General features: G+C 41.0%; 1 long non-coding RNA gene across 1 annotated transcript; it reads right to left on the bottom strand.

Annotated features, from left to right (window-relative positions):
- Positions 1-6838: 6838 nt before the first annotated feature.
- Positions 6839-13922, bottom strand: LOC125304169. The gene is made up of 5 exons (XR_007195204.1): positions 12975-13922; positions 12368-12483; positions 8293-8359; positions 7942-8028; positions 6839-6919 (listed from the first exon to the last, which is right to left on the bottom strand). It is a non-coding gene; the product is annotated as an uncharacterized LOC125304169 (long non-coding RNA).
- Between the last annotated feature and the right edge of the window lie 138 nt (positions 13923-14060).

Raw genomic sequence — 14060 nt, 5'->3', positions numbered from 1 at the left:
GGATAGGCTTGTCCTACCATGGTGGGCACCATGGATGCCAATGACGCCGGCTGGGCTGGTCTCCCTGTAGGAGCAGGTGCATGAACATCTCTGTCCATGAGTGACGGTGTGTGTGTGCATGTCCATGGATGACAAATGTGTGAGTGTCCGTGGAACAACAGGTGTATGTGAAGGTCCGTGGACGACGGGTGGGTGTGAATGTCCACTGATGAATGTGGGTGGATGTCCCTTTGTGGGAGGTAAGAGTTGGTGTGTAGGGAGTCAGTGTGCCGGCCCATGCTAACGGTGGAACACAAACCTCACCAGACCCAGAGTCTGCCGATGTAAGTTCCTGCAGCAGGTCCTGAGGGAGAGGAGTTGAGCCATACCTTCATCTTCCATTGCCTTCAACCTCTCGCCCTGGTGTAGTCGATGATTAAGTCATAGAGCTCTGGCTCACTAAGGCCCTCAGTGCTTTCACCACCATCTTCAATTGACCTGGCAACTGACTGCAATTGACTGGAACTCAGTGCTGGAAGCTGTTTGATGACCTGGAGGATCAACATTCGCTGGGGTTGCTGTAGTCATCGCGGACGCCTCACCGTGACTGTTGCTTCTGGATGACGCCAACACAGCAGCCTTCCCCTGAAGCTTAGACACCTGGTCTCACCGTCGCAGTGACTGTCTACCTCGCTTTAATGCTGAATCCCGGACGAGCCCCCCTTGTTACCGCCTCAGACCTAGGGGAATCTGGGCAGATACAAGACCACAGGCTGGATAGCACTGTGGGTTGAAAAGAAGTGAGATACAGAAATTATGTCTTTCTCAAGCACTGGACGCTTATTTCTGAGTGCTCGAGCTACTGCCTCCACGCAAACCCACTACGGTAAAGCAGTGTAACATCGCCATCTACTGGGAAGTGAAATACATGGGAATGTTATCTTAAATGTAATAAAACAAAAAAAATAGGAGGGGTAACTGTTTAATTAAACTAATATAAGAGGCCATTTTCTCTACCCATTACACCTGCTCTACAAGATATCTATTCCAGAAGAGTACTCCTAAGAGCCCAAAAAGATTCTTGAAGGACTCTTTCTCATCCTAACAATGGATTATTCCTACCGCTGAAATCAAGAACATGCCTATGTAGTCACAAAGCCAGAACTGAGAGACTGAGAGAGACTAGTTTTATCCCCAGGCCATCCGGAACTCTGAACTCACACTATACTGACTTTGTACACATTCACCTCAGCACTGTCAAACATTTCCCCAACTCTCAACTCACACTATACTGACTTTGCATCATTCACTCTCAGCACTCATGACACCCCCCCCACACACACACACACCTACATGACTTTTAGAGCACTTTTACATCCCTCTCCCTATGCTACAGACTTTTATTAGTGGGTTTGATCCAGCAAGCCCACTATTGTTCTTCTTAAGTTTTCTTATTATTAGTGGGTTTGATCCAGCAAGCCCACTATTGTTCTTCTTAAGTTTTCTTATTAGTGGGTTTGATCTAGCAAGCCCACTATTGTTCTTCTTAAGTTTTCTTATTATTATTATTAGTGGGTTTGATCCAGCAAGCCCACAGCATGGCTTTGGCGTTTTTTGGCCCCATTGAAATGAATGGCGGAATGCTGGGGCTCTATGACATCACAGCACCTCATTACTTGCACCTGGAGGACCTCTACTGCTAAGAGTTGATTACTTGCACCTGGCAGAGTTCTAAGCCATCTGGCAATGTCTAATGGGCTGGGCTGGGCTGTCTGTGTATATGAAGGTGTGTGCATGTAACTTTTGACCTGTATGTCCGATTTTCAAATATGAGGTACCGTTGGAATCCCCAAATGAAGCCCAGTTCAATGCCTTGCCAGCACCAGTTCTAAAGGTAATGTAGAAGCGCTGTCTCATCTTTTTTTTAAAGCCAATCCATGTTGATACAGGTCATTAAAAAAAATATATATAGATATATTTTCCAAATCCATTCAGCCCAGTTCAATGCCTTGCCAGCACCAGTTGTAAAGGTCATGTAAAAAAAGATGAGACAGCGCGAAGCCAAACCATGTTCATATAGGTCATAAAAATAAAATAAAATGAAGTATTTTCTAAATCCATTCAGCCCAGTTCTATGCCCAGCTAGCTCCATTCAAACTTAGTCATGTGTGCAGTTGTATAGATTATAACATTGAGAAACACACATTCATACAGATATTGTACACATCCACGCAACACTACCATTCAATTAAGTTGCTCATCATTGCCCGGCAAGAAGTCCCCAATCAATTCAATTGTCTTGCCACGATCTGTGGAGCTTACAGACAATGTTGATCTATTATAGGTTCTATATGCCCTGGAAATGCGTTAACGTAATCAGCCAAATTGAATCACTTCTTAAGACCCTTGGTATGGTACTACAACCATGTGGAGTCGAAATGTAAATTGTTAGTAACGTTATGGTTTTAATGTAGACCAACCGCGATTTTGCAATGAAGTGAATGGAGTCATTTTATCTTTGAACAGACTACATGGTTATCTTCCTTAGACTTCGTAGATGTAGTTACTACAATTTGGAGGCGAAATTCGAAGTGTAAATATGTTTTTAATGTGTAAACAGAACGACCGCGATTTTGCGAGCTAGAAAAAAGGAAGTGAATGAATGAATAGTTACTGCTTTTCTGAGGGCTGGCGTTCCCATAAAATCGACGTAATCTTTGAACAGACTACATGGTTATCTTCCTTAGACTTCGTAGATGTAGTTTCTACAATTTGGAGGCGAAATTCGAAGTGTAAATATGGTTTTAATGTGTAAACAAGACGCCTGATGTTTAATATATGTTAATGAATGGGCACAGTATTATTGTGTATAACAGTTCATGTGTTATGCGATTTACATAAACTAGTAGGCTAAACAACAGAAATGTTAAAAGCTGGTATTGTGTTTCCTGAATTCTTACATTTAGGCATTCAAATGAAATGTAATTAAATAGCATATATATACACTCTATCAGTGTATGATGCTTGCATGAGGGAAACATCCCAAAACAACGGCACCCATATAATTGCTGTTGTTTTGAGAAGTATTTCTCATGCAAGCATCATGCAACAATGCAAAAACAATTAAACTAGTGTAGGCCTAATTATATTTTACATTAGTAAAGCAGTACTCTGATGTGCATGCTTTCACAAACTTTTGTGAACAATCTTAACACCTTAAACATTGACTGTTTTGAAGTGCATGTATAGCAATATAGTAAAAAAATAATAATAATTGTGATATCATTACAATTTGATGGGGGGGTGGGAGGAGGGGTTGGGTTCATGTAGGTGGGCCCTATGACCTCAAAGTATGCCTTGACTGGGCCTCAGGTCAAAGAAGTTTGAGAAAGGCTGATGTAGACGACAAAGCAGCAAGGAGGCGTCGTGTGATCATTTAAACAAGTTTTTTGACAAGGTCGATGAGGGTGGGAAAAATCGTACATTTTTGTGCAAACTTTGCCCGCACTTCAGTCACATTGTCTTTTAAGAAAATGCAGTCCATTTTTCGGTTCCAGCAGCCAACAACCTCAGAACTGACCCTTCAGGCCTCTCAGGAGGCGCTGGCCTTTAACCGCAGCCAGAAGAGAGTCAGCAGAAATTTGATTGCCTTTAAAAAATCTGACTTTTTAAAAAATCTTAAACTGGCTGCATTATGTGATTATTTCTGAGATTCTGATACGTTTTTAACCATGACCTATACACAGTTCTGGTTTGAAAATGTATCTCTTAAAATAATCACTTTATGCAGTCAGCTTAAGATGGCTTACTAGCAACTAACTAATTACCCTAGCAACAACCTTGAAACCACCCCTGTAATGTCAACCTAGCGACCACCATAGCAACCAGCATAGCAACCATGTTATTTATGCGTTTTAGCTTATTGGATGTTGCGTTAATGCAGATAACTTTTGATCCGTGTGCCCGATTTTCATAAATGAGGTACCGTTGGAATCCTTGGATGAGGCCGAGTTCCATGCCACTGATCAAACCCACTCTTGCAGTTCCTCGGAACCACAATTCTAGTTTATTTTCTTATTTCTGCACACTGCCCCCCCTCCCATACATACACAGCACATTGTCTTCAGGATCTTCTCCAACACACATCCTCTACAAACTTACAGCACACTGCCCCCACCTACCCACACACACACTACACACACAGTCACTGCTCCACTCCCCTCTTGCCCACATACACATCTTCACTATCACTCACATACATCATACATACAGTACTCTGCTTGCAATAGTAAGTCCCTTCACCATACTTGCAGTACACTGCCCCCTCCCTCTCCCCTACATACACAGCACATTATTTCATCAGGAAGCTTCTCCAACACACATCCCCAACATACTTACAGCACACTGCCCCCCATTACACAGCACATTGTCTCATGAGGAAGCTTCTCCAACACACATATCTCCCCTGTCATCCCCCCAACACACACACCAAGACCCCTGGCAGTTGGGTTAGCCCCTTGAGCCGTGGATCTGCCCAAGGTTTCTTCCTTGGTAAGAGTTTTTTTCAATTTTATCAATCTATACACAATGCTCCAATACTCCACAAAAAAGCAGGTGTTCGGAGTGTTTTGTAAATTTATATAAAAAAAGACTGAAATATCCCATTTACATAAGTATTTAGACCCTTTGTTAAAACGTTTGCAATTGAGCTCTGGTGCATCCTATTTCTGTCAATGGAGTAGAAGGGGGTCACTTGCACTTCATCCTGGTTGGTGATTTTTAATTAGTGCAAACCGACTAACGTTTCGACACCGATGCATCTTCTTCAGAGTCTGTCAATGGTCCTTTAGCTACTCTTAAAACGAATGTGTTGTGGCGCCCCTGTAGAGTGGATTGGTTGAAAAATCCTTACAGGCAATCTAGGCGATATAGGTATGTTTTGTGTTCCCCTATCACTTGGATGGGATGTCACTGGAGAGACTGAAACTTTAATTTACGGTCTTTGGAAAGTAATGAGTGTCGGACCAAATTCAGAGCCATCCAATCAACAAGTTACTTCAGGAGCAAGTGTAATTTGATTGGTTGTCAAGATAAAATGTCACCCAGAATTGCAGATTATGGCCTACCTGTAAGCTGCTTGTTTTACTATTCACATCCTCTGATATTCACTCTTTGCTCTCCTGCACCACCCTGTGATGAACAACATACTCATCGGACAAAACTAGAGGTGAAAGTGCCAGCCATAAAGCATCTATTTGGGCTTCTGTGATCAATAGAAAAACGTTTCTTACATATGGCCCAACATTTCTTGTGGCGCTTCTAGCTGTACCCCATGCTTTCCCATTGGTACCAAGACCAAACCTGCTTTTCCACTCTGCACATGCCCAACAACATCCCAATGCTGCAGTGCACTTTGAGCAGGATCAACTGTTTCCTGTGGATTACACTTCTTCCCTTCAGTTTTGGAGCAGAGTTCTTAATGTCTAGATCGTTAAACTGTGACAGAGTTATTTCCAGAACAGTCTTGGCATTTTTGAACTCCACCAAGCCGGTCATTGGTCAACTCCAAATATTCCTTTTCAATACAATGCTAATGTAGGTATTTAAATAATATTTACAGTACATACGGAAAGTATTCACAGTGCTTAACTTTTTCCACATTTTGTTATGCTTCAGACTCATCTTAAAATGCATTCAATTATTTATTTTTTTTCTCAACAATCTACACACAATTCTCCAACACCCCACAAAAAAGCTATAGGTGGCATACTCTGCAAATAAATCCATTACAATACATTGGAAAATACAACACAGAATTATGTATTCTGCATGGTATGGAGGAAAGTGGGACATGTCTCAGTGCATGTTGAATCACATCTAGAGGATATAGGCTTTTAGAAAACATAGTTTAGACAGTTAAATCTGTTTTCCTTTATGGCACAGGCCAAAATGTATTAGCTGTCCACCTGGCTCCCTGTTTTTCCCTAAGTCAATTTGGATAAAATCGCCAGCTAGATAAAATAAATGTAAATCCCACGAAATAAAGTTAAAAAAATATATAATATTCAAACATACATTTTCATTTTAGATATAAAAGATTACAAAAAAGTGCATGTGTGTGTTTGGGGCCAGAATTATATACATTGGAGACCGAATGTAATAATGGAACTGGTTGATATTGCTGGATGTATTTTGGACATCATTTAAAAGTGACTATAAAAAGACCTGGAATAAAACCATAACATGTCATTGCAAATTGTTCTGACATTAAAGTAGTTGTTGCATTCACATTCTTATGAGTTAATCACTTCCATTGCAACAGCATGTTAAAAAGTGTACAACATCACTCTTCACAGTAGCAGGATTAGACAGTGATTCACAAAGTACCCATATTAACAATTAGGCAGTAAGGATGTAAAAGGCACATTATGTTTTGGTTTTGGTAGATTGCGCACACACTATTCAAAAACTGCTCCCTTTGATCATTCATAACAGACAGTGTACAATCTGTGCCCTTTTAGAAACAGGAATCACAATCTTCATGAAGTTGGCCTCACTGTTTGGCATTACTGCAATAGACAGAAACAATTGTATGTCAATACAGGGAGCAGCAGAGTCCTGTATAACATCACAGAGGTACATCAGAGGTCAGGTCTTGCCTGAGAACTTTTGGTAGAGGTAACTGACTGATTTTTGTAAAATCTACTTTCAAAACAGACTACCTCTGAAAAACACTTTAGGCCCAATTTATCATTCTCAGACACCTATGATGCATCAAAGCATTGTATTAGGTTATGACTCAAGCAAAGGCCTGGGTTCAAATATTAGTAGCTGTCTAAATGTTTTAAGGTGTTCTTGCCTGAGGGCTCATGAAAAAGGTCTTGTCATAGTAAACCATGATGTCACGTCCCTCTGGGTTGTCCTCACATTGGACCGGAATCTGTAAGACAACAGCCATAATCTTTCACAATCCTAAATTTTCTGGATATACGATGATCACTCTAATACCTTCGAAGACTACCCTAATTCAAGTAGGACAGTGAGGAGTAAAATGTGAAATGGTAACTTTGACCAGAATATGTGACATTGCTTTTTAATTCACACTTCATCTTATCCCTATTTGTTTTTTTGTATTATGAATTAATCATTACACCATCAAAAACATTGTTGCCAAGTTCAGTCATCATGACCCAACCTTACCTTACAGCACATTGTCTTCAGGATCTTCTCCAACACACATCCTCTACATACTTACAGCACACTGCCCCCACCTACCCACTACACACACACACACACACACACACAGTCACTGCTCCACTCCCCACACACACATCTTCACTGTCATCACTCACATACATTACATACAGTACTCTGCTTGCAATAGTAAGTCCCTGCCCCCCCCCCTACATACACAGCACATTATTTCATCAGGAAGCTTCTCCAACACACATCCCCAACATACTTACAGCACACTGCCCCCCAATACACAGCACATTGTCTCATGAGGGAAGCTTCTCCAACACACATATTGCACACTGCCCTCTCCCCACATACAGCACACTATCCCATCTCCCCTGTCATCCCCCCAACACACACACCAAGACCCCTGGCAGTTGGGTTAGCCCCTTGAGCCGTGGACCTGCCCAAGGTTTCTTCCTTGGTAAGGGAGTTTTTCCTTGCCCCCACCCATTAATGCACAAATAGGCTGACACCAGACATAATTTCACTGCATTTCTTACTTCCAGTAACTATATGCATGTGACAATAAACTTCCTTGTATCCTTGTTACCTGAGGTTACATTGAAATATTCCTTTTCAATACAATGGTAATGTAGGTACTTAAACAATATTTACAGTACATATGGAAAGTATTCACAGCTCTTCACTTTTTCCACATTTTGTTATGCTTCAGACTCCTTTTCCACATTGTTGCCAAGTTAAGTCATCATTACCCAACCTTACCTGATGCAGAGGGCAGTTGTAGAATGTCTGGTCCATGTAAACCCTCACCCCATTACCCCTGGGGTTTTCTACACATTGCACAGGACCCTAAAACACAGTTCAGGCATTCATTGTGTTCATACAATTAACAGTGGGTTGTGAAGAGCATATATATATATATATATATATATATATAAAAGGATTTATGGTTCTTTTCATAACTTCATGAAGAAATGACATATACCTGGTATACATCCTTTGAAAACTAAAATACATTTTACAAAGTGTTTCCATGGTTTTCTGTATTGTATTGTTTTATGTTTGTGTATTTGTCACACATTCATGACTCAATGCAGTAGACACACAGCCTACCTGCAAATGTTTACTCATGTCGTTGGAGACCAGGAAGTCCTCCATAACCTGTGGACCTTTTGAGTAGCTGGGAGAAAGCATGAAATGAGAGTAAGGGGCATTTAGAAGGTGACTGACAACTGCTTATGTGAAAGGGAAAACATGTTCCAGGTGTTAAAGGAACCATATGTAAGATTGTGGCCAAAACTGGTACTGCAATTACTTTCAAAATACTGAAGAGCGATGTATCCCCTCCGCCTCCCCCCTGACTCGAGGTTGCCAACCCTGATGGCGAAACACTACTGACTTCGTGATTAGTAGATAGGTGGAGGGTGGCGCATCAGGCCAAAACACAACATGACATGACAAAACACAACATCAACATCAGTTGAGGGCTGCAACTTCACTTTTTAAATGACAATATCCTGGCCAGACTACTGTTGTCAGTGATATAAGTATTTGAAATGAACATGATTTCTTAATGTCTAGTGACATATCAGGGCCATTTTATGATTATATGATATGACTGGACACTCTGGATAATTTAAAACCTAATTAAGCAAGAAAGGAGAATCATAATATGTAAACACATACACAACAGTTACCACATGCGGCCCAGAAGCAACCTCCGACTAAGAGTGGCCCATTGTGGGAGAAAATCAAGAAAAGAAAGTATTTTGTGATCCTTCAAAAATTCCTATAGTGGAAGTCTACAGACAGTTCACATAGTCAAGCAACATTCAGTTCAATTTTTTTTCTATTTAGATGTGCTTGTAAATTCAATCTGGCACTCTGCAGTTTGAAAAAAGACAAGCATTCTATATACCTATAAATTAACGGTTTAAAACAGGTCAAAATTGACAATAGCACAAACAGCAGGTTGAAATAAGGTTTTATATTTCATTCAAGAGCTTGACAACAGTGACTATGATTAACAGTTAATTGCTAAGTATGGCCCCTATATTTTGTATAGTTTATTCTGTATGTAAGTAAATCTGATCTGTCCTCAAAACTCCAAATGAATATGCAACAACATGCCGCTTTAGTCGCCACTAGCCTACCTTCAGTTGATATTTTCTGGACTGCGCTAAATTTCATGTGTAGCCTAGGCTGATATGGTGACAGCCTCTGGGGGTATGCCAAGTTTCATAGAATTCCATCCATGGGGGGCCATATAGGCTAATAAATGAATGTATGTGTACATTTAGTGACTGTACACCCATCGGCCTGTAGATGGTGGTGTGAGCAAAGGGTTGCCAGACGGTACGTAGGCCTACATGTCTGCGTCCTAAGGGACAGAAAGGTGTCTGTTTATGCACCCAAAGTTTAGGCATTTTCGCGATTGAGTGATCAACATCGAAGTGGTAAGCAACGGTACAATTCCAGAGAACCTTCAGCTACCTAGTAGTGTTTTTCAAACATTTTGGTGCCACGGCACACTTTTGAAACTTAAAATGTCCCACGGCACACTAACATCCTGTGTGAAGAAAAAATAAACATACCATAGCCTAAAACTTCAAATAATACACAGATATGGCCTTATTATGGCTTCTATGCAAGACCTGCTCAATAAAACAAGTGCCCTCTGTTTCATTTGTAGGCCTAGGTGACTATTAGAGATGCACCGACAGATCGGCTGGTGACCTATGGAGTGAGGATTGTCTCAAAATGATTTAAATATATATAAAAGGATATATATACATATACATACATTTATAAATATCCAAATACAAAATACAAATCGAAAAATAAATAAATACACATTTATATAAATAAACGTGTCTGTAAATATATTTTCGAGATTTGAAAATAAATATGCTTGACTTTGTATGTGGAATCTGCATTTGTGAATCTCCTTTTTGCTTTTATGTTGATGACGTAATTTTGAGACATTCCAAGATCACACCAAGATCCAAAAATAAATACCACTAGATTTGAATGCGAAGACACCCTCCACTGAACAACCAGCAGATGGCAGTGTTGCACACTGTGTTATCAACTGAATCTTTCCGACGCTGTTTTCCCTAGTTCAGTTCAGTCAAGTGGTCTATGACTAGCAGGATTAACGACATGGAAGACACTTGATTAAATGGATAGGTAAGTAATAACAACTAGCCAGAACGATTTATTATCGGTTTCTATGTGTAGTGCCGTTTTTGATTTCAGACTGACCCAGTCTGCGACATAGGGTTGCCACCTGTGTCTGACGTGTGTCTGCAACGGTGCCTTTCGCACATCTAACACAAGATAAAAACCGTCATTCTAAGCGACAATTGTATAGCTAAAATTAGTAAGAATGACAATTTCTAGTTATTTGTTTAGTTAATTGCTTTATTTAATAACAGACCTTTATTATTTTGTTATATTTTCAACAGTTTTTAGTTGTGGACACCTGGGGGCAGTATTGAGAAAAAAGGGGGAATACATAATTAGGTTCTGCTTTTTTGCTTATGTGGAATAAACTTTCCTTTCTCTGTCTTTCCTTGTCCCACACACTCTCCGTCTCCACCTTACCATTTCTAATGAACCTCCACGGTGCGTGCCCCCACCACCACCACCCATGTTATGCTACGTCATTTTTGTAGAGCCAATAAGGCTGTGCATACGTTTATGGACGTAAGCACGCTTCAATTAAACTGAAATACACATTTTGCGCATCATGTACAAAAATCCAGGACATTCAGTGTCCAGGATTTTTATTTTTATTTTCCTGGACAGACCATGAAAATCCTGGACAATCAGGAAAATCCTGGACAGGTGGCAACCCTACTGAGACATACTGATTTTATGCCGGTCAAATGCACTCTCCCGCGCCGCAATTGTAACAACACACAGCTGATTTTGCAATGTTTGAAGCAGCTAACAATCAGGCCAACACTATGGACTACTGGATGTAGGGCTACAAAGAAAGTGCTAATAGGCTACTGAGTTTTTCTATGCAGCGAACGCTGTGCTTTGCCATATTGCGTGGAATTTACTAAGCTGTAACTTTTCATTATAGTTAGGGAAAGTAAGGCTTTTTTTTTTCCCAATCTACAAAAAAAATATTACCAATAGCTTTTTTTTTACTCTAGTAACACCCCCCAATTAGAGGGACTGGGCGAAAATAATGAATAACATTTTGTTTACCAATATTAGCTTTTGAGATGTCTAACTAGGGGTTTGTAAAATCCGATCTTACAGCAGCTGACTTGAGGTTAAGTGTATAACGTTGTGGACGGCCACCATTCTGCCACGGTGCGCACATCTAGTTTTGTTGGTAAACGGAAACCAGTGATACAGAATAAAGAATAAACGCAGAATAAACGCAGAGTAACCATGTAACCATGGTGTGGTGGGTAACCATGCGGTGTGTTTACTGAAGAACCAACACATTACCCACAATAACCATGAAATATGCAAGTTTGTTCAATAGGCGAGGCGAGGCGAGGCTAGCCTACTCCATCCCCTGGCAGCCGCAGCAGGAGCGGGGATATTTAGCGCTGACTTAACCTGCCACCTGGCTTAGGCTAAAGTTAACGATATCGTACAACTGCATTTGAAATTGAATGACCGTGTTTAGACCCAATAATACGACTGTCTAAGATCTCAACTACAATCGCTACAGCCTAATAATATCGATAGAATATCAAAAAGTCCCCCGTCAGTAAAGTGTGAGCATGCGCAGAAGTAGAGTCCGATTTATTCATGAAACTTGTGATAAACTAAAATTAACAGATAAAGACTTTTTCAAGTAACCATAGGCTACGGTGTGTTTACTGAAGAACCAACATATTACCCACAATAACCATGAAATATGCAAGTTTGTTCAATAGGCGAAGCGAGGCGAAACCATGCATGCTCCATCCCGACTGATCCGATCATATTTACAGTCTGGAATTAGTAGTGGAATTTACAGCGCGTTGACTTAACCCACTTGGCCAAAGATAACGATATCACACAAGTGCATTTGAAATTGAATTATCGTGTTTAGACCCAATAATACGACTGTGTACAATCGCTACAGAATATCGACAGAATATCAAAAAGTCACAATTGCTAAGGACGAGAACAGGAAAGTTGACTGATTCCATTTGTTAAAACCTAGCCTACTTACAATTTCGTTCAATTTAACCCAGGTGAAAGGTACCCTCTCCTCTCGATGAAGACTGCTCCGAAGTAGTCAACCTAAAGTTGGATGTGATGAGGATAACGCTATGGGGGCGGGGAAAGCTGGAAAAAAAGGAAATAAGGAAATGCCTTTTTACAGTCCGATCTACTCTGCATGGTTCACTTTACATGTGCAAACGGCAGCTATGAAACACAAACTTTACAGAAAAGTGTAAATGGCCTACTGTCATGCAGTTAATGGGATACTGTGCAGAGTTGGGAAATTATGGTAGAGCAATTTGTTGTGAATACACACACACAGGGGAAATTCTCTCTCGTTGCTGAGTAGTAGTACACCTGCAGGCGCGCCAGCTCCACATAGGGAATCAGCACGTTAAGAGGGACGTATAGACATTAATTACATTCAGGCAGGTTCAAACACACCTGGCAGCCCAGGAAACAAACGAGTTCACCGGGAGCCTTTCGTGCAACTAGTCCATGGCTTGCATGCGCAAGAACTGGTCAATGTTGACCCCTAGCAGACTAAGCCTACCGCAGTGATTGGGTCAGTATGCTCTCTATGGCCCCAGTGAAAGATTTTAAAATCACCGAACCTGAATTTCCAGAGGTGTCTTAGGTGGTAGGCTATACATTCGTTGTCTGGCCTTTTTAACCTGAGCTTGGATGTGTAGCCCGGGTCAGGTCCTCAGAAATGTACTCCCTCCCAGATATTTGAAACCACTACTCTCTACCTGTGTTCCTTCCATCAAGAGAGGGGTGTAAGTCTGCAGCTGCCTTGCTGACATTCAGCTGGAGACCGCTTGCCTGACACCAGGCAATAAGCTTCTTCACCTGTACCAGCAAATTTACCGATGGAAGTGGAGCCGTGAGTCGACATTCATAGGTGTACTGTAGAGAGTAGAGCAGTGGGCTCAAGACACAGCCCTCGTGTTCAGAATGATGGAGGTGAGCTGGCGCACTCTCACTGGGGTCTGCCAGTAAGAAAGTTCAAAACCCAGTCACAGAGGGGGGTATTTAGTCCAAGGTCTTTGAGCTTAGAGCAGCATGTAAGGAACAATGGTTCAAATGGTAACAAATTTCTATCAATAACCTACTTTGTGAACCTCATAGCAATAAATCAGTCTATATCGGTTATTCGTTTATTTAATTGGAGCATCAGGGTGGGCCTACTGGGAAGACTCATTGACTGATTAGCTTCAACAGGAGAAATGTCTGATACAACCAAATAATCTCAGGTGATATCCTCTTGTATAAGCATACAGGTGTAATCACTGATCAACAGATGGACCTAGTCAGAGCCATGGAGAAATGTGACACTGGTATTGCAGCCACGCATTTTATATATGCCTCCTAAAAACCTGTGGTGTATGCTGCCGCACTATGGCAAAAGGTCGTAACTTCCATTTTGGCGAAAATGAGTTTTTGGCATTATTAGCACAATAAACATAAAAGTTTTATCATGTAGACAAACATCAAGTTTCAATTCGGTTGTTTTTTGGGAGAAATAAGATTATGTTTTTGCCGTAACTTCAAAAAACCGAGGGGAAACTGTGGCAGAAGCCCATAACATCAGATACGGCTTTATGCCTTCCTTTCACACTGCTACTGAACACTCGATTGAAGTTACGATGCGAAGTTATGGCAAGCTGCCTTCTGACCGACCATCAACGTGAAGTTGT

The sequence above is a fragment of the Alosa alosa genome, chromosome 12 (assembly GCF_017589495.1).
Source record: "Alosa alosa isolate M-15738 ecotype Scorff River chromosome 12, AALO_Geno_1.1, whole genome shotgun sequence".
Taxonomy (NCBI): Eukaryota; Metazoa; Chordata; class Actinopteri; order Clupeiformes; family Clupeidae; genus Alosa; species Alosa alosa.
Note: the sequence above shows the minus strand (reverse complement) of the source record. Positions and strands in the feature narration are given on the sequence as shown.